The sequence below is a fragment of the Talpa occidentalis genome, unplaced genomic scaffold, assembly GCF_014898055.3.
Source record: "Talpa occidentalis isolate TD23 unplaced genomic scaffold, MPIMG_talOcc4v2.1 talOcc4.11, whole genome shotgun sequence".
Classification (NCBI taxonomy): domain Eukaryota; kingdom Metazoa; phylum Chordata; class Mammalia; order Eulipotyphla; family Talpidae; genus Talpa; species Talpa occidentalis.
In genome coordinates this window covers 44,848,600-44,874,997 of record NW_023601104.1, presented here as the reverse complement: position 1 = coordinate 44,874,997, position 26,398 = coordinate 44,848,600, and the positions used below count along the sequence as shown (strand labels likewise).

The 26,398-nt window shown below is 34.4% G+C and overlaps 1 long non-coding RNA gene and 1 other non-coding gene across 3 annotated transcripts in view; both read right to left on the bottom strand.

Annotated features, from left to right (window-relative positions):
- Positions 1-1,664: 1,664 nt before the first annotated feature.
- Positions 1,665-1,771, bottom strand: LOC119239704 (U6 spliceosomal RNA). The gene has a single exon (XR_005123970.1). It is a non-coding gene; the product is annotated as a U6 spliceosomal RNA (small nuclear RNA).
- Positions 1,772-14,607: 12,836 nt separating this feature from the next.
- The window catches only part of LOC119238980 (uncharacterized), a 511,870-nt gene continuing 500,079 nt past the window's right edge, over positions 14,608-26,398 (bottom strand). The window contains exons 20-21 of one of the 2 annotated variants that reach the window (XR_008549721.1): positions 16,792-16,888; positions 14,608-14,730 (exon numbers count right to left, since the gene is read on the bottom strand). This is a non-coding gene — a long non-coding RNA (uncharacterized LOC119238980). Of the gene's footprint in view, positions 14,731-15,790; positions 15,822-16,791; positions 16,889-26,398 lie in introns of those variants that run through there. The other variant, XR_008549720.1, reaches the window with a different exon arrangement.

The following is a 26,398-nucleotide window of genomic DNA, read 5'->3' as shown; positions in this document are numbered from 1 at the left end:
CTATTTATGCTAAACCCCCACACTTGCATCTTTTAAACAGTTTCCTCAGGCAACTTTAATGTGCAAAGAAAATTGAAAATAATTGATGCCAGAATGCCCTCAAATATTCTGCTAGTAAATTATTTTAATTTCTTAGTAAATAACTTGAATTAATAAATGCATGAAAAAGAAAACACTCCTGCTAGTCTATAGTCACTAGACTGAACTATTATATTTCAGCATTTTTAATCGTTTATTTCATAGTATAGCAGAAAGTTTAGAAAAATTGGAATCAGCCAGATGTGGGAAGAGATTCTGTCTCTACCATTTACTGGTCTTTTGACTATGAACATGCGATTTCATATCTTTGAGGCTGCTTCCTCATTTATAACTTGGGGGTAATATTTAACTCCTAAAATTTTTGGTAAGATTAAATGACAATTTAAACACAGAACATAATAGAGTGCCTATATGATATACAGATATACTAATATTTAGTGATATATACTAAATTTACATTAACAAGACAAAGACGTAGCTACCAATCCATTATTTATATTAGTGCCTACTGTCTTTGTCTTGTCCATGTAAACTGAAACATTTTTACATTTAAAGTCAAATGATGGTCAGTACATATTATGACAAAAATTTTCATTTGAGAAATTTTAGAGTAGTTAAAATACCATGATTCTCTCCACATTCTTTTTCTATTCTGTATTCCACCTTCTTTGTTTTCATCCTTTATTTTCTAAAAAAATATTTGACAAATGACAACTATAACCAAATTGTATATCACAGGGATTGCATTAGTTATCTCTTGCTGTGTAAAAATAAGCAAATAACAAACTCAATTACATACAACAATAATTATTGCATCATAATTATTTCTGAGAGTCAGAAATGCAAGAGTAACTTACTGGGTGTTTCTGGTTTGGGGTCTCTCATTTAGCTGGAGCTTTAGTTATTTTGAGACTTACCTAGGCTAGACCATACACAATCAAGTTGATTCAGTCAGATACCTCTTAGCTAAAGACTTTACTTTCTCACTATCTAGATTGTTCAGGAGATCTCAGTTCCTCAAAATGTATATTTCCTATAGTTGCTGCTGAATGACATTACAATATTCTAAGTAGCTTATTCACTGCATGTACAACCATGAGGATCAAAATTATATTGGCAAAATTGATCATTTTAGACTATTATCTATTTTTTATTCTAAGTTGGCACTGTTTCTACCAATAGAATTATTTTAAACCTGATTTTAACATGCCAAAAATCACACAGACAAATCTCTTTGATATTTGTGTTTTTCTACTTTAAATTTGGTAATTGGTCAATTTCCTAAGCTTTTTTTTTTTTTAACCCTGAAATGCTATTTATTAGATAAACATTACATTGAATCGCCAAAGAACATACAAGGCCATTACAAGGGTGAACTTTTTTTTGCCACCATTTCTTTTTATGTAATCTCCTTAAAGAAGGACTTTCAGACCAGAGCAACCTTGGGGAAAGCAAGACCACAAAAAGGGCATTCACGGTGGTGATTTTCTAGACCCCCATATTCTATTCTTTTGGATATTTCCTTTTGAATGTGAGCACTCCTTCCCACAGCCTTGTTTGGTCTCCTGGTTTGCAGTGATGTTATGTCTGTGTTGGTGACTCCCCAAAATGCCACTAGAAAAATTAAAAATATGGAACGCTTCACGAATTTGCGTGTCATCCTTGCGCAGGGGCCATGCTAATCTTCTCTGTATCGTTCCAATTTTAGTATATGTGCTGCCGAAGCGAGCACAATTTCCTAAGCTTTTTAATGTCTCTATTATTTGACTTAGAGGATCTCTGAGGCATATTCACAAATACTTTAGAGAACCTTTTTTTTTTTTTTTTTTTTTTTTGGCAGAATGGTACTATGAGCTATTACCTTATCTATTACCTAAAGAGCTATTACCTGAAGAGCCTTTTGAGGTCTTAACAAAGATTTCACACCTTGATTTCATCTATAAATCATGATTTCCAGGCAGTGTTTGCTTACTTAAGTGTTTTAAAAATTTCAAAGCAGTCCAATCCTTGCTCAGTTGTGTTTACCAATACTCCAACCAGTTCATCTTTTTCTTCTCACATTTTACCATAAGCATTTAGTAGAAATAAGGTGGCATCTTCTATGTTTAGTCCAGAAAGCTCTGTAGTTAGATCTCCCTTTCATTGGGTACATTTTTTCCTTTCTACCTTTTTGCAGGAATCCATGTTGCTTAACCTTTTAGTTTATATCAAAGGTCCCCTTTCCTCTAGATTTCAGTAAGATATTGATAATTTTATTTTCAACAGTCATGCACAACCTCTTAAATTGACTTCATTTGACACAGAGTTTCTACAAGGCTTTATGAACTTTTACTACATTTCTTTTCAAAATCCTACTAGTCTTACCCACTGCCCAGTTCCAAAGAGATTTTACATCAGTCATGGCAGCACAATGAACCACTTCCAAATACTGAAATTTGTATTGATTATGACTTAGCTTTGGAAGACATACTCTATAATTTCTACTACATTCTATTGTTAGCAGAGTCAAAAAGTATAACCCACACTGAAAGAAAAGGAATGTAAACTCACTTTACGTTAGGGGGACTCTCAAAATATCTGATTGTGGCAATATTATAAAACACCACCAGGAAAAAAAAAAAAGAGAGAGTAGGAAATATACTTTACTCAAAGACTTTTATTATTAAAGTAATGAATACATAAAGAAACATAATATGATATAAAATATACTATACAACCTGGAATTAACTGAATTACTTATAGCTCAAAAAATGTTTGTTTTCACACAACTGGCCCAGAACACTATATACATAAAATATCTGGATGAATTTCCCTCAGGAAATCACTCATTGACTTCTTGGCCCATCTTACAACATTCACCATTAGAGAGAACTGTGTAAAACAATACAGTCAAAGCACATGCTACTCAAAGATTCAACTCCACTTTATAATAATGACTAACTGTTTCTATAACAATACTTAAAGAAGTTTAATTAAGTGACCTTATCTTTATTTATTTAGCCAGGAAAACTAAAGGGTGTAATTTGTAACCTTAAAGTTGTGTTTCAGAGAACAAAAGCTGGTTCAGCGATTAGACACTTTATATACATATATATATATTTAAATGGCAGGTTTATCAGGGAAGGGATAAAACAGTTAAAGACACTTACATAGACACAAGTGGGCAGGAAGAGCTGCCCCAGAAGGAACAGGTTTGCTAAGAGAGGCCTGCATGGTTGCAGGCGGGCAGCCTCGATGTTATGTCTATATGTTACAACATAATCTCTGTAAAATGGGTTGTTACACGTTCCCTTCCTGCCCTAAGGAAGAGTGGTGCTGAGAGATGTTGGAGAAACTAAAGAAGAATGAGAGAAAACAGAGGAGAAACAGGAGGAGGCACAAGGAGCAGAGAGAGATATAAAGAAGGCAGGTTTGCTTCTCAGCTTTGGACTTGCAACAGGGACTTGGGGAATGTGCAAGAAGACATGTGGAGTGGAAACATGTTGAGACACTTGCAAGAGACACGTGGATGAGACACCTATGGAAAGACTGACAATGGCAGGAGATACCCGGATTTGTACTCTGAGTTGGCTCCTTTCCTCCCAAACTTGCCAGGCCCCTTCTTCCTCTTCCTATGGTTCCCCAACAGAAGGTGACTTAGACTTGTGGCAAGCTTTTGGGTCTTCAGTGACCCTATTTAAGGCCAACCTATTTGGCTGGGCATTTACCCACAGTGGATGGGGATTTTCGGGTGTTTAATTAGGAAACTATTATTCAATCTTCTCTCTCTATGCACACTATTGTATTAAAGTTCTTCCACACTCAGAATCTGCTTTATCTTTATGTGACAGATGTCAGAACCCATTTAGAGCATGCCCCAGGGTACCCCTCAGCCTTCCCCCTAACAGCTTGACTCCTAATCTGTCAAGTTCTTAAGCCATAATAAATTTTCACAGAAAAAAATAAAAAACAACTGATGTTGCTAAAACTATTTTCAGATGAAAATGTAATACTTTTCAAATAAAATAAAATTTAAAATATACATATCTATATTAATCACCAAAATACTGGACATTCTTATACCCCTATATCTTCAACTTTAGCAGTTTACTACTGGCCCTAAGAGAACTCAAGTAGACAATAAAATCTATCTCCCAATCCACTCTATAAACCCAGTGTCTGATGTGATAAAGAAAAATATCAAGGAGACTGCTGCTCAAATCCTGTTTTTTAAGAGGGTGACATAAATCATGTATACTGAGAAGATGCGGATGTTTAAATGCCTTACTTATCTTCCATTAACAGTCAATTAGCCTGAGGAGAAAACTTTTAGTAGAAGGTGTGGGAGGAATTGTCAGACTGCTTACCGGAGGCGGATCAAAAAGCAATAATGATCTCCATGCCAAGATGCCTCCTACTCCCCAAATCCCCATGAAATCTCAACAATCCCTGAATTAAGCAGATGTGATTCTATATGCTCAAAACAGAAAGAAGGGGGAAAAACAGAGAACTAACAATTTGGAAAGAATTTGCTGTAAGGAGGATGAACCAACTTTAAACTTTTTGAGTGAGGAAAAATAGTACTGTCTCTTAAAAAATTTTCAGGAAGATAGTGTAAACCATTAGAAAAAAAAATATGAAAAGTACACTGGAGATTTTCCCATAGAATTTCATGTCAGCACAACTTATACTTAGTACTGAAAGTATGAGTCAGGAAAGAAAAGAGGAATTGATGTTTTACAAAGATTTAAAACCCAACTATTGTCAAAAACTCAAAGACTCAGCTATTGATCATATATATATATATATATATATATATATATATATATATATATATATATAAATTCCCCCAAATTATGCTACCATTAGTTGATAAAGGAAGGCTGGTTCAAGGGGAGGTAAAAACCTAAAGACTCAGGTCTACATCCTGGAAAGGGGCATGAGGGGAGAGGGGTTTGCATCTCACTTTGGGAAGCAGGACTTGGGAGGACAAATTAATTTCCTTGGCTGGGTGTGGGGGCAGGATATATAGAAATGTGAGTTTGGTAGGAGATAATTGGGCAAAATGAAAAGGGGAACAGAAGAAAGCAGAGCTCGCTATGCTAAGTCCTTGCTGCTATACCTATACGGGCTGGTGGGCAGGTCCTTCTAATGCCAAGATGCCTCTTGGACTAGAGCTGGACCTAGATTGCTGGGTTTTCTTTATCAGGAGAAACAGAAATCCTTGGAAAAAAACAAGTGGGACCTGTTATTTTAACAATAAGATCACAATTTAACCATCTAGGCTAGCAAACAGAAAGTGGCTAGACCTAGTTAATAGCTAAGGTATGGGCAGAAAGAATGCAGGGCTAATTTGGGAGTGGGTTTCAGCTTTGGGAGCTGATTTCATGCCTTTTCACATAATAAATACTTTCCTAAATAGCAAAACTGATATATCTGAAGTTATGGAATCTTTACACATTATATTAACTTCTGTAACCTCACATTGTCCTATGATCACCAGCTCCTCCTCACCCCTCTCCCCCCAGAACTTTGCTTGATAATTAAAAGGATAAAATATGAAGCAGGCAGCAGGAGCTCTAGCTCTGGAAAGGTAAAAATGTCAACAGCATATTCTTCAAGCTATATAAGATCGTAAACAAGTGGATGACAATTAAAAAAAATAAAAAAGGCAGCTAAAAGCAATGTGTAATTTCTTGATAAAATCAAAGTACAATAAAAAAAATTGAATCACAGAAAGTTAAAGAAGAATGTAAAGGGAGGTCTGTTTACCACATATTCAACCCTATTCCCTAATCTTGGTATCTTCTGTAGAAATCACACAGTATTAAAACCAGGTAAAATTCAGTTTATCTATATATAACCAGTTATACCTATATATCTATATATAACTATATATAACTATATATATCTATATATATAACTATATATAACTATATATACCTATATATAACCAGTTATACCTATATATATGCAATTTTATGGCATATATTTTCATATAACCACAACCACAAAGTTCAAATCATTCAAGGACTCCTTTGTTATCCCTTTACAGTCACACTAGCCCTCTTTCACGCTATTCCTATTCCCTGTCTACCATTAATTTTTTCTCACCTCAATCTCTCTCTATCACCATTGAAATATATTCATTATTTCAAGAGTAGAATATGAATGGAATAAAATACAAGTTAGATTTTCACAAACCTGTACACCTGTTTTATGGTGTGTGTGTGTGTTTGCATGCATGTGAATGTTTTGGATTGAATGTTCATTATCATATATTGAAACTGTAATATATGTATATTGGATTTGAGGTTGGATTTTTTCTCCAGCATTTCTTTGAGGTTCATCCAAGTTGTTGCATGCACAAATGCTTTGATCATTTTTATTGCTAAGCAGAACTACATTTCATGGTATTGTTTAATCATTCACCCACTGAAGGACATGTAAGCAATTTCCAGTTTGTGTTTATTGCAATTGAAAGTTCTATGAACATTTATGTGCAAGCCTGAGTGACTACATGTTTTCATTTCTCTCACATAAATGCCCAAGAGAGTAGTTGCTGGATCCTAGGTAGAGCCCATCTTCAGTTTTAAAGGAAACTGCCAAAATATTTCCCAGAGTAAGTGTACAATTTACATTTCCACCAGCAATGTATGAATATGACCTGGTTTCTCTACATCCTTACATGCATTTGATGCTACTACTATTTAATTTTAGTCTTTTGGATAGGTGTATAGTGCTATTTCTTTAGGGTTTTAGTTAGCGACCCCTGTTGTTAAAGTGTGGTCTGATTTATGGTCTGGGCCTAGTAACATCACCATAACCTAGGAATTAATCAAAATCTCAGGTCCCCAGTTCAGCCATACTGATTCAGAATCTCTTCTTGAACAGAATCTCCCTATTAATGGTTGAGGGGAAAAAAAAATACAGTGTCTTCGGAGCAGAAGTCAGAAATATATATATATATATATATACACACACACACACACAATTTTATATATAATTCATATACATATAAATTTAGCTTCTCCAACTTCATTCTTTTCTGCTTGAGTTATGATAATAGTGGTTCTACCTACTTTGAAAGAAAAAGCGAATGAGAAACTAAACTGATGAATTTACTTCTGAGGTACTTAGAGCCTTTTCTTTTTATTTGAAAGTTTGTGATTGTCAAATAGTATTTAAGTCTTGAAAATTATGTACAGTGATAAAACCTTAATTTCAAACTTTAAAGGCTTATCAAATTGCTTGGAAAACACTTGCTATTCTTATCTCCAAAGAAATGAACAAAAGTAAGGAAGTTATGTTATTTTATAGTTTTGGGTAATACATGCCATTGATGGCATCAGCAGTTAGTGACTGCAGAAATGTGCTTCATTTAAGTTCACTTTCTTTTCATGAATGAAGCATAACGAGAACTAAACACAGTTTGGAAGCTGGAAAACTACACTGAGAATTATGAAAGTAGGATATTAGCACATTAAGTTAAAGTATCCAAAATATTGATCTAAGAATCTTCCCTTTAAGAGATCTAGGATTAAATTAATTAAATTGCTATTGGCATGTTTTGTAAAGGAGCTAAAATTAAAATGTATGAACTTAAAAATAATATAAACTGTTGTAGAGTGAATTGCATTTTCCCTGTGGATTTTCCGTTTCAAACATAAACTTGTCTAATTAAAGTGGAATTATGCTCAGATACATTCCAAACTCTCTCTTTCAATGTTGTTCTTTTTCACTCTAATCTTATAGTGGTCACTCTGGGAAATAAGCATTAGAGTAGCAAGATTTTTCTAACCTTTTAAGCCATAATCTCTATGGAATGCATTGACTAAACTTTTAAAAGAGTAAACAGCTAACATATTAATGTCTCTCCGGTACTCTTTGTGCGTGGGGAAAGGTATAGAGCTAGTGCCAATTCTTTAACTAACAGTAACCTTGAACTAGGACTATACCTCTGCAAATTCAACTATTATTTTTTCCAAACATGTTCTCTGTTCAGTAGGTCTAAAAGTGTCCATTTAGTTCTGACTCTATATTCTTCTTGCAAATGACCCTGAAAAGATTTGTGTGTCAGTATCACTTAGCATTTCCAACCACAACCTCAATAGCTTGCTGGGAGTTGATAGGTTTTTAATACTAATGATATCATCTGTTCTATCCTGCAGGGAATCAAAATCTTACATCTAATTCTCTTCCTATGGCTGATTTTACCCTTAACTGAAACAAACAACTTATTCATGTCCCAATAGACTTCCATTTAGAAATACAATTTCTTTTTGAGAAAATATAAGAATTGAAACCCTACACCTTGAGCTTAGCCTAATTTATGTGTCTTTAAATTCATACTTATAGTTAGAACCAAGTGTGATTGTAACACCTCAATATTCTATAAAAGTATGCTGAATTTAGTATTCTCATGCATTGCTTGCTTCAATTCTTACAACTCCTGTACTTTTTATTTTTGTAGTTGAAGCCCATTATTTAAATTACTATGGTCACCATTATCATATATTCCTAATTCTCTGCTAGACATGAGCCATTATTTTTAAAACTACATATCCATGTTAATTATTTTGGTACATTATTAAGAATAATGTAGCTATGGAACTTGGAAAGGATAATAGAGATCATCTTTTGAAAGACTCAAAGAGTCTTTCAAAGACTCAAAGAGTCCCAAGTCAGGAGACTCTCTGGGTACAGTGCTCCACTGGTTAACTTCAGTTATCTTCTAGGGAGTAAAGCAAGGAATGCCTCGGTTGCCATCTTAGATTTGCCTCTTGGAATCTGTGTTTTTGGATTCTATTCTCATTCTCCATTATTTATCTAAGATTTCCAATAACTATTCTTGATGTGTAAGAGAATGACATAGTTATAGACAAAAATATACACTTGTTATGCTACTTATTAATTTATATAGATTTACTGATTATCAATAATGACATTAAATTTATAGGCAACTTATTTTTTTAAAGATTTATTCATTTATGCATACAAGAACTGGGATACAGGCCAGAGATGTGGGGTGGGGGGGTGGGTATGGTGGTGAGAGGGTTCACCAGAGACAGAGTGGGGAGCAGAACAGGCAGACTGACTGAAATACACTGCTGATGGGAGCAGCAGGCGAGGCAGGAGAGGTCTGCTGAGCTATATGGGTAGCTCCCTGGCCGGGGATCAAACTCTCAGCACTGGCTGCGGATAGCTTCATAGGTTGCGTCTTAACCCCTTGTGCCAACAGGGAGGCCCATATAGGCAATTTCTTTATATAACCTTAACTATTTCATTTATATTTCCTCATTAAAATAGGGTGTTTGAGGTTTCTCAATCTTAAGACCATCTGATTGGATGGAGCAAAATTAATCTGAGATGTATTTTCTGTTAACATTGCCTCAGTTCTGGGTCTCCCTTCCTTATGCTTTCTCCATCTGGTACTGGGGTTCACTTTTAGATCTAATCTCATTGTTTAGTACACTTAGAGTTTTAACTCACTGATCTTTATTTGCTTGTTTGTTTCTTGTTCTTTCTCTGAAACAATAGACTAGCATTCTATATGGTTATGATGACTTTTTAAAATGGTTGTTTCTCCTTTAAATAGTTATCAGATATTTTACTATTTTCTCATTTTTAATAATTGCCTAACTTAGGTCTATCTCTTTTTACTCTTTCACGCATAGCTTGATGCCTATTATTTCTGTGAAGTTTTGTACATCTTTCCTAATGCCGAAATATCTGATATACAACATAAATCCTATTTATATTTTTAATCATGATCTCATTGTGCCAATAATATAGTTCAGTGCTCTAACCACCTTTTAGTAAATGTTCATTAATAAGGCAGATCAGGTCTTCAAACCTTTGTCTTTTTAGCCATGCAAATAAGAAAAAGATCAAGTCTTCTGTTTCAATTGAATAATATTTCTAGTGGCAGTTTGAATAAAATTTTCCCAGTTCATGTGTATGTTTTCTATGCTAAACTTTTGCTAGGCTGTGCTTTCTAGTACTAATGGATTTATCTTGATTGGGTGGTTATGCTGCTACGTTACTAAATTGACCATAACACATAATTTGGCTAAAAAGAACAACACAGAAATTTTATTTCTTTTCATGATATATATTCAAATAGTCTTAGAAATGGAGAGTCTGCTCCATGTGGTTATTCAAAGACTCAGGCCGACAGGATCTCTACCACCTGGAATGCTTTGATTCACTGTGTGTCTGCTAAAACAGCATGTGCATCACTTTGATGCTCTGCTTTAAAATGGTTGCACATCATTTCTGCCCATAATCCACTGCCAAAAACCTAGCAGAGTCTTGCCAAATTGTAAAAAATGGGATATAAAAGGGTTATCTGGTAAGTACTATCATCCCTGCCCAGATTTGTGGATTGCTTTTCACCTACGTACTTCCTTACATCGCACTCCTTTGACAAGAGCTGCTACTTGAAAGCAACAGCTGTATTTAGATTACGAACCCTAGTACACTGCATTTCTGGGTATAACCATGAGAACATAATCTACCTACATTTGTTCAAACTGAAGTCAATTGCATAGTTTTGGCATATAGTTACTGAAGCTTTATATATCAATGTCTTTGTATCTCTAAAAGTACTTCTTATGTATCCTCTCTACATGATTATTTATATGACACATGTCCTTCTTGAAAAAAAAAATAGTGTTTTATTTCAGATTTCCCTTATCTGATTCAGTTTAACTGATTTTGATCAGATAGGAATGTTTTGCTAACTACACTATTCCGAGTACTGTAAGATTCAATGTCTTTGACAATGAGAATTTTAAAATCCTATTTTTAACTTCATATCCACAGCCATCTGTTCACTGCTCATAAATACTTGTTCTTTCAAATTTTAACCTTCAATTGCAAGTGGCAAATATTCCACATATGTTCCCAAATGCTTCTATTTACTATCATATTTACTAATTTGCTCATCAATATCACTAGAAAGACAATCAAGTTTTCTTTATTCATTTATTCATTCACCATTTATATATTAGTTAAGTAGCAATAGTGTATTGAGTATTAATTCTGTGCCAAACATCATAATGTTAATACTATATTCTGATGTATTTCAAAAAAAATAACTAAAAGTTAATAGAAATTAAGGTAAGGATTGTTGATCTAATAGACACATCTGTTTGGTATATAATGTAATTCTCCAAAACCAACAATAATTTTAATTTTAAGTCATTACCCACGAAAGTGAAAAGAAGGGAAAAAATGACAATAGTATTATAATTGCGGAAGGTGGAAAACATATAAGTGGAAATGACTACCACAGTGAAGAAATCATAAATCCATAGAAGGGTAAATTCACAACAGTTTTTCCCACAGATTCTCCAAAGTCCCCAGGAAATCCTGGACAAGGTGTTAAGGACAATAAGGCTACAACAAGGACAAGCTAAAATTGTGTTCACTCATTCTAGTATCCATATCCCTTTCCCTGCTTGTTCAACAATGCGATTGTTCCTCTCTCCTTTTGTGAAAGTACTAGAAATTTATTTTGTGAATGAAAAAACTGAAATAATTAATAATAGAGTCGCATTATAGGTAAACTGGGCACCATATTTTAGACTAAGGAGCACGTGAACTTACATATAAAGGTGCTGACATAAGCTCAGCACCTTTCTTTCATTGGGTTCCTTTGGCTGGCAAAACACAGGAGCTAGGTTTGCATGCCCCCAAAATAATTGAAGAGACTTATCTCAGGAGCCTTAGTAGCAGACAGGAAGGGAGTGAGGGAGGGAGGAAATGAGGAAGGAGGAGGTAAGGGAGGGGTAGGGGAGGGTAAGGAAAAGTCCTTGATAGCAAATCCACCACTAAATTATCACCCCTTAGTTAAGCTCATATCCTGTGCTTTCTACTCATTTGTTCAGTGCTTTGGTGTAAGTGCTAAAACAACAAACAAACAAATAAACCCTCAACACTAAGTGGTTGAAATAATGCTGAAGATTATATCCTAGATAATAGAGCATATAGTATGAAATGAATCGTAGGTGGGAAAAGAACATTAGCGCATCTTTTGAAAAGGCCCAAATATCTCGGATTCTGGAGAGAAGAAAAAGAAAAAAAAAACATAAGGGAATACATTATTAATATTCATAAAAAATTTTTCCAGAAGTCTAGGGAATAAGGTCCAGACTGAAGGTACCCACCAATTATTCTGCTCAAGGAATACAGACCCAAACCAAGGCAAGTCATTCTGGCATTTCTGAAAACCAGAGACAAAGACAAGCTTCTAAAAGGTTCTGAAGAAGGTCTCCCTGATGGTGCAAGGAGTTAAGCACAGCACTATGAAGTTGTCCGGAAGCCCCTGCAGCACGCGTTAGATCCCTGGCCAGGGAGCAACCCACATGGCACAGCAGACCTCTCCTGACTCGCCCACTGCTCCCCTCAGCAGTGATTTTCAGTCAATCTGCCTGTTCTGTTCCCCACTCTGTCTCTGGTGAATCCTGTCACCTTTCTGCACCTCTGGCCTGTACCCCAGTTCTTGTATGCATAAATAAATAAATCTTTACAAAAATTAAAAAATAAAAGTTTCCAAAGAAAGAAAATAAGCTACATGTAAAAGTCAGGCATCAAATAGTACTAATCATTTACAGCACTGGAAATGATTTCTGAAAGTATTTTTGACCTATAGTTCTATAATGTCTCATCTCTCAATTATATGGTATGTATCTAGCACTTGAAACAGTGTTTAACAATTTAAAAACACAGTAGTAAATATGAGTAGATGAAATAATGAATGGAAGAATGAAAGACAAAATACAGGATGATGTGACAGAAGGATTTTAAAATGAGAACTGTACTCACGTAAAGGGGGTAGTCTGTTCAAATTGTATGTAATAGGTAAGATGATACTCAAAGAGATTTTTTAAATACGTATTAAATCTTATGGAATATTTGATGTCTGTAGAGGTGACATACAGAATAGGAAATCATCAAATGTTTGGGTTGAACTAGAGATATGCACCTGTGACAAACAGAAAGCAAACACTTCAAGAAGAAAAATAAGAGAGCAGAGAAAACAGGAAAGAGACAAAAGAGATGATCTGTATTTGCCATTGTTGGGAGTCAAAACATAATGCTCTAAAATGAAAACAAACAAATAAGAATAATAAGGGGCTGTTATCTAGAGACATTGGATTGGTTTTCAAAATAATCAGCTAAAAGGAAATAGAAACAATTCAAAGACAATTGCAGTTAGAAAAGAATTGTAGGGAGATGCTGGTTTTCTAAATAAACCTATAGATATATTTGACATTTTTTTCCTATGTGCAAGTATTGCTGATAAAAGTACAAACTAACAAACAAGGAAATAAAAGAGGCCTGATGGATGACCTTTTTACCAGGAACATTCGCCATCCTTCATCCTTCCCCAGGAAGGTGTCTATATCCATCTTCCCTTGGAGCAAACACTACTAGTTATCTTTTCTTCCTGAAGTTAACAACATGCAAAAACCTCATTGTTGTTCTCTAGAAATCGAAGGGTTAGTTGCTTTTAATATGAAAGCTTTTTTATATTTTGTGAGGAATCTATGTTACTCCTTGACTCATCTGGCTTTTATCTTTTATAATTTTTCATCTGTCACACAAATGAAGGTTATCATTGACTTTTTAAATATAGCATTCTTACTGGATTTCATCCAAAATTATTTTTGTATCCAGTTTAGAAACTTACTTGTTATCTTTTAAATGTGTTTTTTATCAAGACAAACTTTCTTCCAAATCCTCTAATTGATAGCAATCTCAAACAGGAATAAAAAACATAGCAGCTATATTTCAAGTCATTGTAATAAATAAATCATCGCATGTTCTTTCTGGGATTCAAAATTTCCAATCACTCCCCTTCATATGTTTTCCTTCCAAGCAGGCTTCATGGCTGATGCATTAAAGATCACCATTCAACCTATCCCACTTATATTCACCTCTCTATATTCAGATTTGCTGGAGTCTCATCTCACTATTTTTAATTATCCTACTATTTACCATTTATTTCTTCTTACTTGAAAATCTGCTTCTAACTCTGTTTACTCCCCCAATACTTATCTAATACACTACTAATATCCAATTACATAACTACTTTCAATGCTGTTACCTGATCTGACTTTGCCATGGTATGTAATAGTAAAACAATTCCATTTTACTTTATGTTCTTGACTCATTTCCAGGGCACTAATTCTTCTTCTGCTAATATAGTTATTTATTTTTAGTATCTTTGCTGGCTCTTTTTCTTCTTTTCTTAACACTTTTATCTTTACAATTTGATTATATCCTTTTTTCATGCCCTTATGACTATAACCCGAATCCTATGACCAGAATCCTTCCTCACCTTGACTGTGTTTATAATTATTGCATGATATTTCTGATTTATTTTCTTCTCTTTAAGGAGATTTTTCTAAAGTTACCTTTTTGCAGCTAAATTGCCTTTAGTAATATCTTCAGATAGTGTTATGACAAATTTTACAACAGTGTGTTTCTACAGATTAGACTGGAAAGTGAATTCTGTCAAACAAATTAAATATTTGCATTGAATTCTAATTTAATTTTAGGTTGTGTTCCTACCTTGTTGATGTCAATGTGCAGTCAAAAGTGCCAAGACTGCTTCTTCAGCTATCTTCAGCACAAATCAGGAGGAGTCAGGGATGCAAACATCAGCTCTTCCCATAACATTTTCTTTTTTTTTTTTCTTCCCTGGATGCAACAGATGTGAACATCAGGAAAACAACTTTTATGTCTCTAGCAGAATTCCATTAATTTAAGTCTCCAGAGACCACATTCCAACTTTGTCATTGATGTTCTAATTCCATTTTTACAAGTATCTATAATGTGTGTTGCCAGGAATTGTTGATATATACATATATATTCCACTTTAAAAAATGTTGTAGAAAGTTACAGCTTTAAACTCTTCTGTAGTAAAGAAATCAATGTAGATATAGGAAAATTGACATGAATAAAAATTTATATCATCCTAACAGCTGATTTAATTCCAATTCTGGATAGAAGGACAACTTCTTCATAATTTTACTTTATAGTATGTTTTCTAAACCTGTTCATGTAAATGTCAGATTGGCTTAATTTTTCTCTCAATTCAGGATTTTTAATTGAAACTAGTCATCCTTCTAGATATGTTAATGAAAAGGGCTACAATTAAACTAACTGGATGGTACTTGAAAGCTCTGTAACCTTTAGCAATTCAGAAAACATTTTAGACTACTCTTTAAAATAAACAAATAAAAAACCATAAATACTGAATGTTTTGTCCACGCTTAAGCTTATGGGCATCCCCAGTCTCTTAAATTACAGGAAATTTTCTTCTTACCCTCACTGATTCAGTTAATGCATGCAATGTAAGTATATATTAGAAATCTAGTTGCATTTATTGTAATATGAATGCAAGTCAAGAAAACAGTAAAATCTGCAGTATCTGCATTTTCTAGGGCTCTGGTTTGTTGGAGTGTAGGAATTATTTATGGACATTTTAACATAGCTCTAATACACAACAGGCTGCAAGGTTTCAACTAGCTACCTTAATTTTTTTTTAAATATGTTGGAGATACTTCTAATTAAGTAGTATGTTCCCTAGCCTACTGGAATAAATAGAGTTAAATTAATTAATATTCTGCTTTTCCACTGATTTATAATAGGTCAATTTTTTATGTTCCCATTCCAATAACCAGTAGTGACGCACCGTTTTTTCACATTGAACTCTCAGACTATACCAATATTATCCAAAATCAATCTTTCCAATCAGTGCAGTTCTCAGGGACAAAGGCCATGTTTTTCTATTAAAGAAACAAACAATAAAGGACTGAGTAACTAGTGTGCTTTTCTACCTTACTTCAAATAGTTAAATATTTGTAGATCAATATCATTTTCATTGGGAAAAACTAGAATTTGTGTAGAATAGGATATACAAAAAATGTAACAGGTAAGTGAAATGTTTTGTAGTCCCAGAAAATATATAGGGAAGGGGCAACACCTTGCTAAGAAAGAGATTGTTGTTGTCCACATGATGGAAATCCATGCCAGTATCTTTAGAGGTATCTGAGGAGGGGACTAAGTGGGCAGGTGTTCATAGAATTAATACCTGCTTTCTATATTCCTTGACAAAGAATAACTACATTCACTGGAAACATAAATCTTTAGATCTCTGAAATGGTATTAGGATAGAATGGAGACTTCCCAATCTTATCATTTTCTGCCCATATAAACTTTATATAACAAACTTTTTACTTGGTATATGTAACACAGATTTAAAATAGCAATTTAAACTCTTTGACGACATAGTATGAAAAAAGAGAGACTTGGAAGAATAACAAAAATAGAGTCCAAAGTATTTGGTGCTTTTGATCACCAACTTCTTTTCCTATTTTGTACAACTCAACCCACAGAATAGTCCTGACTGAAAACAAAAGGTATTCTCTCTAGCTCGTTCTATCCCCATAAAGTTCAGTTCATCAAAGTTTCCCTGCTTCAAGCTGACAGCATGTCTACACAATTAACTAAATAAGTTTCTGTCTCAATTCCTGTTGTTTTACTATATATATATATATTTTTTTTTTTTTGTGGACCCTGGCCAGTGGCAGGGAAATGAACCGGCGCTGCAGAGGCTGCAAGCAGCCTTGCAGCCCAGCACTCAACCGCTGTGCCACCAGGGGAGGCCCTTTATTATAATTTTCTAATGATATTCCGTTAAAATGTTACCTCAACAGTGATGTAGACTTAGTATGTGATATGGAAATTAGCATTTACCTGTTTTGGAAGCAAATTTCTCACCCCTGCTTCCATATTTTCCCGTGTGTAGTCCTGTCCATATTTAACAAGGACAATGGAAATATTTGGAGATTGCCTTTAGGGGAAAACAAATAACACCGCATTGTTAGAAAGGTATGTGTAATATTTTATTTGCTATATATAATATAAACACATATTTGAAGAATGGCTGGACTCATTTGACATTTGCAGAATTAAACTATGCACAGGTGAAGAGTTGTTATTTGAGTCTTGAAAAAACACATTGGATTTGGGGCCTCCCTGGTTGTGCAGGCAGTTGAGTGCAGTGCTGTGAAGCTGTCCGCAGCCTCTGCAGCACGGGTTCAATCCCTGCATGCCAGGAGATGCCCACATGGTGCAGTAGACCTCTCCTGTCTCACCCGCTGCTCTCCTCAGCACTCAAGAGTGTATTTCAGTCAGAACAGTCTGCCTGTTCTGTTCCCCGCTCTGTCTCTGGTGAATCCTCTCACCCTCCTGCACATCTGGCCTGTATCCCAGTTCTTGTATGCATAAATAAAATAAATAAATCTTTAAAAAAAAAAACACACTTTGGATTTGATAGTTCCATACAAATTTACCTTTAACTTCCTATAATTCTCTAAGTCTTCTAAAATGCAAAGGAATTTGCAAGTAAATAATAATAGGCAAAGCCTAAAGCATCATAATTTTACTAGATCATTTAAATCTAAAGCTCTAGAAGATATAGTTCATAATAAGACATTTTAACTATTTACTCAACACTATTAATTTAATTTCTGCCAAGACACTGACCTTCCCTAAACACCAATTCTCCTTCTCATCCGGAGTTCTTATCTTATCGATAGCTTCACTTTCTTTCCACAAATACTTGTATTTATTATATCAGACACTTCCCATGGAAAATCTTCTAAGCAAAACAAGTTCTAATTTTGTTAATCTATACAGGTATATTTATAATTTAGATTCCTTTGCTAAGCTAGCTCTTTCCTGAAGAGTATATTTTCATATTGTGTTGGCTTTGATGCTCTATCACTTATCTGAGATACATTACTTTTCACTCAGTTGAAAAAAGTAGTTCCATGTAAAATTCACTCATGTATGGAGCTTTATAAAAAATTGCAAGTAGCAAACAAAAAGAAATATGAAGAGCCTTACTCATTTGAAAATGCAGAAAATAATGGGGAAATTTCCCTTGTTTCCATCCTTGCTCTGTTTGGGTCACTACAGCTTCCTCTGCTCAGTGAATTTAATCAGACACAGCAAGGATTTGATTTGTGCAAAATTCCTTGTATCTTTTATATAAATAGAAAGCCATGGTATGCAAAATATTGTAAAATGTGAAGATAAATACTGTGAAATGTTTATAAAAAGCAAACATAACTGGATTAATTATAAAACTAAAATATGTTGTTTATTTCTTGAGTCTGGAGTCTCTTGAAAACATTAGTGAACAAAATAGTGTTAGAACACTTTCTTCTCATGAGATGAAGGCTTAGTAATATAAAAGCATAACAAATTTAAATGAATATGCACTGATATAATATAACTAATCGCAGTTATATCTCTAGTAATCAAATAAAAATCTTTACCAAAAATTGCCTCCCCTGGTGACGCAGCGGTTGAGTACTGAGCTGTGAAGCTGCCCGCAGCCTCTGCAGCAACAGTTCAATCCCCGGCCGCCCGCGAAGGTCCCTCATGGCGCGACAGACCTCACCTGCTGCGCCCGCTGCTCCCTTCAACAGTGTATTTCTTCATCAGTCTGCCTGTTCTGCTCCCCTCTCTGGCTCTGGTGAATTCTCTCACCCTCCCGCACTTCTGACTGTACCCAGTGCTTGTATAAATAAATAAATAAATCTTTAAAAAAAATATTTACCAAAAATCTACAGTTAAAATGTATTGGAATTTTAAAGTCATCTTCAAATGATGTCGCCACTCTTCAATAAAAATTTAGTCAGTGCAAATAAAGTTACAGAATCTCTAAGAAATGATCCTCTGATAGTTTTTGGCAATTTTCCTGGCACTTTGAAGTAAATGAAAAAGTATCAACTGTAAAAGTGGCTAAATTAGAGATAACTCAATCATAAAAGGCAACCATGGGCAAACGGGATTTGGGTAAAGAAAGGATCATGAGAATCTCATTCTGAAAATACACACTGCATTAGAAAAGAAGTTTTTTTTTTTTTAATTCTTTTCTAACTTCTTTATATGCTGTTCCATATATCTCAAAAGACGTTGCCTTAGATCTAGACCTCAGCTGAGTGCTGAGATCTAGGCAGAGTTATCAGTAGTTGAAGATGGAGTGGATGACTGATGAGGCAATTTGCCCTTTCTATATCCACAAAAGATTTCTTGAATTCTACCCTCTCTCCTAAAAAGAAAGGTGGCAAAATCTCTGAAATGTGACATTTTCCAAATACAACATTCTGAGAAACCCAATTACCATCTTATTCACTTATTCTGTATCACTTTCTCTTTTATAGCAACTCAGAATAAAATCAGGGGTTTAGTTAGTCTTAACAGAGCAGCCAGTCCTTAATTGCATCCATTTCCCATTAATGTTTGATGAAGCAGATTTCTTCAAATTTCTGTCCTTCCTGTGTACATACCAGTTGCATTTGATGTACATTTTTAAATTATAAAATTCTGCATTGTGCTCATTTTAGAGGCAAATAAAGCATCAAAAGAGAATAATTTGTGGTCAAAGTGTTTACAAGATGAATACAATATTTTCCAGTGAAACTAGAATGAATATCCATGAGTTATTCATCAGTCTTTCATTTTAGCTCTGTCCCTAACAAATGCAGAAAATCTAGTGTGAACACGTTTATTTTCCACATAGCCTGGTCAGATACCTGGTAGTGGCAATGACTGGCATTTCTTAGGGAAAAATCTAACAACTTAACTTTAATTGACTGCACTGCATGATAGCTACCAACATGATTTTATTTTTCAAAGATTCCTCAGGATGGGAGAAATGTTCATAGACCTGACAAGCATAGTGATTGCTTCTCCTCTGGGTAATAAAACCAGCTACATTTCTCTACCTTTTGCCTGTAGTTTCTAAATGCAAAAGAAAAGCAATTATCACATGAAATATATGCCTAAGGAACTCTTCCTGCATAAGTCAGTAGGCATCTATTTCTTTTCAATTCAGAATCTTTTGGAAGGAAAGAAAAATTCCAGGCCATGTAAGATGTTTCCCAAATAAGATACTTGTAAGAATCGGAGAATTTCTTTTTACTATATCTTATTTACTCTAATATAGACATAAGTCAGTTTTACTCTAATTATAATAAGAGAAATTCCCCTAAGCCTGTTATTTTAAAGAGAAAAAGTTTGGAAATAAGACAAGTGCTCACATCAATCATTTTCTAATAGTAATTCTCTTTCATTTTTTTGATCCTTTAATGTGTAACAAGCACATAAGACAGGTAATTAATTGACTTTAAGTTTACATACAAACTCTATTTTCTTTTTTTTTAAATGTGTATTAATTACAGATCTTTCATAGATGTTGTTTCTTTGCTTCAAGCAGGAAATTTAACTTAATGTCCCACTGTTTCCTAAATAATGTCCATAATTGATAAAAACAAAAAGGAAAGGAAATTATTACTTAGGTTTGGAATATTCTATATTAAACCTCAGGCTGAAAATAAAAAAGGGTACCTTAAGTATTCTGGAGAAGAAATGTGGATAACCACCCTAGTTGGATCTAATAAGATTTGGAATCTACATCATCAGACCAAAGATAAACAAGAGAGCCCTCAATAAACATTTGTCTAAAAAACAATCCTTAAAGCTAACTACAGATCTAACACATCCAGAGGGGAAGGAGAGGTGTGAGAATGGGGATGGGCGAAGGGTTGGGGGATGCACAACCCATTGGACTATGTTAGAGGACTATGGGTGCTATGGTGGTGGGAGCCAGGGTGGCCACACCTGAGGGGAAAAACTAAATTGTTGGGCCTCCCCTGGTGGCTCAGTGGTTGAGCGCTGGACTGTGAAGCTTCCCACAGCCTCTACAGTGCCGGTTCAATCCCCGGCCGCCAGCGAGGGTCCCACATGGCGCACAAACCTCTCCTGCTGCTCCCGCTGCTCCCCTCAGCAGTGTATTTCGTCAGTATGCCTGTTCTGTTCCCTACTTTGGCTCTGGTGAATTCTCTCACCCTCCCACGCTTCTGACTATACCCAGTGCTTTTATAAATAAATAAATAAAAAAAAACCCTGTAAATTGTCAAAAAATTAACAAGAATGTAAAACAATGGAACTCAATTCAAAAATAAATAAAAATATATACTAGGAAGGCAAAGAAAAAATAAATGCATTTAATGAACATGAAAATGTTAATTTTTAACATGTCTTTTCAATTTTATCCAACTATTCAAACATCCTCAAATTTCAGCTGGACATATATCATGAACTGTGCTAAACAGAAAGCACATGGTAAGATAAGCATTATTTTAGCTGTAATGGAACTTACAATATAGTGAGTTTTAAAAATTGTTATTTTTTTAAAATCGAAAGATGACAACTTTTTATAAATGGAAGTGAGGAGGTGACCGAACACTTTTCTTAGAGTTAGGAGAAGTCTTCCTGAGGAAGTGACTTTTTAACCTGAAGCATCAAGGAAAATAAGGAACCAGCCACTGTCAGAAGTAGCATTAAGAAAGGAAGAAAAGGGAGGGAAGAAAGAAAGGCATAAAAAATATATTTGCTATTCCGAGAACATTCTCTCTCTTACCCAATAATGTTCTTCTTAGGCAAAGATCATAAGAGCATAGAACCAGAAAGGAGTCAAAAAAGGAAAGGTTATAAAAGTCCTGGTTTTTACAAATAAAAATATATTCCCTTCTGAAAACTAAAGAAGAATAATGTTACATTGATCTCAAGATAATGTAATTCATTTCCAGATATATTGAATTGCACTTAAAAGAAAAAAATTAATCACTTACAGTTAGCATATGCTCGTTAATAACAAGTGTAGCCAGATTTAACTTTTCTATATTAATCATGTTACAAAACTGCTAAGTATAGATTTCTGGGCTTCCATGGAACATTCAAAATCCTGTGGATGCCACCTTTGTAAATACAGGGGAAAATATGTATTATGGAATAATAAAGTTATATAGATAGATAACTGGACATTGGTAATAAAGCCAAATTAAGAGATTTCCTCAATTAAATGCTATAAAATTTTCCATCCTTTTTAAGGATTAAATAAGAAACCCAGATGATGACATGGACATTATTGATACAGCATGTATGATCTTAGAAGGAAACAAAGCATTATTAGCTAGAAAGAATTACCTTCCTATTTATCTTTTGGTTCCACATTGACAGTTCGAGGTATACAAAATACTTTGAATCTTACTTATGTGTAATATCCCTTTGAATATTTAAAGAAAAATTTATTAACTTTTAGTCTTTTCTAGGATAATCATGCTTTATCTTCAGCTCTTACACTAATTTCTGACCATCTTAAGTGTCTCTCTATTCATTTCAGTTTAAAGTAGAGCTCCAAGCAGTGAGTACAGTATGCTCAAGGATGAGATACCCTAGGATGAGATTGGCTACCTTGGATTGGGAGGGGGCCAGCCCTTTGATATTCTGAACCTAGAGCTTGAATATAACTGGGAGCATAGTTAAGTAGAGGGATCTCATTCGATTGGGTCCATGGTCTTCAAGACCTCCAGAATGTTGAACATCATCCTTGAACAATGGAGCAATGAGCATAAAGAATATATGAATATATGCTTGAACTAGGTGTTACATAATATTTTATCAATAATCATACAAACAAGTGCTATTCTGGATCCAGAAGTACAGAAAAAAAATCAATAGAGGAAAATCAGATTAAACAAAGAAATTGCTCTCAATTAAAAAATTCTTTGCACCACCAGGGCCTCCCTGGTGGTGCAAAGGGTTAAGCACAGTGCAGTGAAGCTGTCCATAGTCTCTGCATTATGAGTTCGATCCCTGGCCTGCCAGGGAGCTACCCCCATGGCACAGGAGACCTCTCCTCTCTCACCTGCTGCTCCCCTCAGCAGTGTATTTCAGTCAATCTGCCTGTTCTGTTCCCCACTCCATCTCTGGTGAATCTTCTCAACTCCACACCTCTGGCCTGTACCCCAGTTCTTATATGCATAAATAAATAATTTAAAAAAATATTCAATATATTAACACTGGGAAATATAATTCTTACAGGAATAGATCATGTATCTTGAATTTATACTCTCAGATAATCTTTACCTTAATTTCCTCATCTTTGAATTACATTTTGATTCTATTATTCCCTTCACAATGTAGTCTTGCAATAACTTCTCCTTCATTGGTGAAGGAATAATGATATAAATGATTATATGAATAATTGAGTGAACAGATACAATGAGTATTTGGTGAGCACTTGGATTCTCTGAGATGCAGTTCAAGAAAAACAGAGCCTTGGCATTTCACCAAGCAATTATTACAAATTGGATGTAGCTAAAGTCAATTGAATTTGTAATAGTTAACAGAAACCCTTAGAAGTGTATATTAAGATAGCCAGTGGGAATCAGGATGTCAAAGGGTCAGAACAGATACATGATTATTCTCCAGTATAGGCTCAGCATATACTCTCAGCACCAGATTTTATGAACTTCTAAAATCCCAAGAAAAATAAAGGAAGATTTTAATAATCATCTTGAACATTACAAAAGAAATCTGTGCTGTATTAGAAAATGATTGTGATTGTTTGAGCAACAAACTGATTGTAAAACTGTCTTCATAACAATAATTAAGAGTTTGATTCAGTTCGTGAATCTGAAAGCTAAATATATACCAGACATTATACATATGTAATTGTTTTTACATTTACAAATATTAAAAGACAGAAATATTTTCTTCTCTTTTAAGGAGTACAAAATTGGTAGTATTTATTGTTGTTATCTGAAAATGCAACCAGACACACGCACACTAAATGCCTCCAAAAGTAGTAATTACCCATTGTAAATAAAAGAAGTGGAATCTGCCATCATGCTTTCCACCTAAAGAAACCATTTCTAAGGTCTTGATATACTGTTGCAGATACAGCTCCATGAAAGTGGAAGAACAGGCATCATTTGCCCTGCCCTCACTTAACATGCAATTGCCTTGGACTAGGAGTCCCAGATGCCATGAAACAGACTTCCTGAATGGGGGCAGGGACAGTGAGGAAGAAGCAAGGTGGGTATATAAATGGAAGTGGAATGAAGGAGTGGGGAGAACATTTGGAAAGAGACCCATAGAGGTGAGACATGTAGAAACACTTGGAAGAGATAAATGTGTCAGAGACACTTGGGGAGGCTGCTACCGGTCCTTGGAAGAGATGATAGTAGCTGATCTTGACCTCGTAGTAGATAAGGAGGCATATTTTCAGTTTTGATTCTCCTTTTGCCCCAGCTCTCTGGGACCTGGGACCTGCCTAATCCTTTTCTTGTGGTTCCCTGCAGAAGATACCTTAAATGTATAGCAAATGTATAGGCCTCAGCAGTCCTGCTTCAGGCCAAGCATGTTTGTCTAGGCACTGGGTCATAAGGGTATGGATAATTTTTGTAGTTTTATTCGGGAACTATTATTCAAAATCCTTTCATCTGTCATTGTGGACTAATTCTATTGAAAAGCTTTCATACTAGGAATTTTGCTTCCTTTGCATAAGCATGTGGATGACCAGACCTCTTTTAGAGTGTCACCCTTTAAAAATAGGTGTTTCTGGGTACCCTTCAGTCATGTGCTAATGATACTTTGTTCCTTATTACTCTTTAGACTTGCAACATTTTATTTCTTAAATATTTATTGATAATTTATATTTGTAAATAAATTCAGATACATGGATCATGTATACATATATATGTGTGTATGTATGTGTGGACTGAAATTCTATTTCTTGATGCTTTTTAATGCCAAAAAACTTTTCACATACATCTTCACATTTCTTTTCATTGATATAGTATACTACAGGCTTGTATTATGCTTTATATATATAACCTTTTTTTTTTTTACTGAAATCAAATTAGGCAGGTTTTAATTTTTAATTAAAACAAGACTAACAAATGTTATGAATTGTTTTATATTTTTATTTTTCATGTTGCTATTTTTATAAAACAGTTTCTTAAGATTGTCAAGTCATAAAGTTTAGAAAATTTTTATACATTGAAAATTGTTTTTTTTGGCGCGCAGACCTCTCCTGCCGCCCGCTGCTCCCCTCAGCAGTGTACTTCGGTCCTTCTGCCTGCTCTGCTCCCCGCTCTGGCTCTGGTGAATTCTCTCGCCCTCCCACGCTTCTGACTGTACCCAGTGCATGTATAAACAAAACAAACAAACAAACAAATAAATAAATAAATAAAAACATGCCTCTATAAAAAAAAAAAAATGTGTTAAAAAAAAAAAAGAAAATTGTTTTTTTTAAATATGGCTCCAATATATGCTCCTATCACAACTGTATTGGATTACCTGTTTCTCCTCACGCTTTCCAAAAATAAAAAGCAGTAAACTTTTCTTTTTTCAGTAATTTTCTAATTGGATAGAAAAGCAAAAATAAAAACACTTCATCGAATTTACATCATCTTCAGACACAATTTATCTGGTTTAAAGTCAGCAAGTAGATGTGTGAGTCTGTCCACAAATCTGTGTTTTATGCCTGGGCATAGAAAACATTACACTTAGATATTTCCTGAGATTATTTGTGACTAATGCCAAACACCAGTGAACAATGAAAATATTAATAGTTTAATTTTGGTATCTCAGAAACTTTTAGCATCCATTGCATTTCATTCCTTCTGAGAGTGTGAAGTCTAAGTCTTAAAACACCAAGGTATGTGGATATACCCTCTCATCCTTGAGATGTTTATAATTTAAATACATATCTGACATTTAAAAAACAAGTTAAAAAATTTAAGCTGACATGGATGGCACTGAATTGACTTCAGGGATATGGAAAAAATAAAAAAAGAAAAATTTTGGTTATTGCAAAACCTTAATTTAACAGGGAAACTTTGAGTTTGTTTTTATTTTTAAGTTACAGAAATCACCTTAAGATCATCATTACTATCCCTGTTATCATAGAAAACATTACAGGAAGTAAGAAAATTGTATAATCATCAGCAAGTAAGCTAAACTCATTGGGGCTAGTAAATTAGGAAAGATAAGAAAGCAAAGTCTACCACACAAATAGAAACTGATAAAATAAAGCAATCACTTTTGCTCAATATTGGTCACCAAGACAGCAAAAGAAAATCATTAAAGATCTTTAGAGCTTTAAGATTGCAGCTGTACTTAACATACACTCTATCTCTGCTGTTCTTCAGCTTGCAGAATTTGACCTTAAGAACCACCTTTTAGAGATAGTAACAATGATGTATATACCTTTTAAAATCAGAGAAAAACTTAGAATTTTATATACTTTGTATTTTCTAAAAATTAAGTTAGTAAAGTTCTCAGTATAACACTATCATGGAGAGATCATGTGAAAAATGCATATATTTTTGTAAGCTATACCTTTATTATACAAGTTGCATATTTGTGAAGAGTAGAGGCACTCAAAAGCTTAAGTGAGCAGTATTTCCACACATGGGCATAAATGCATATATACACA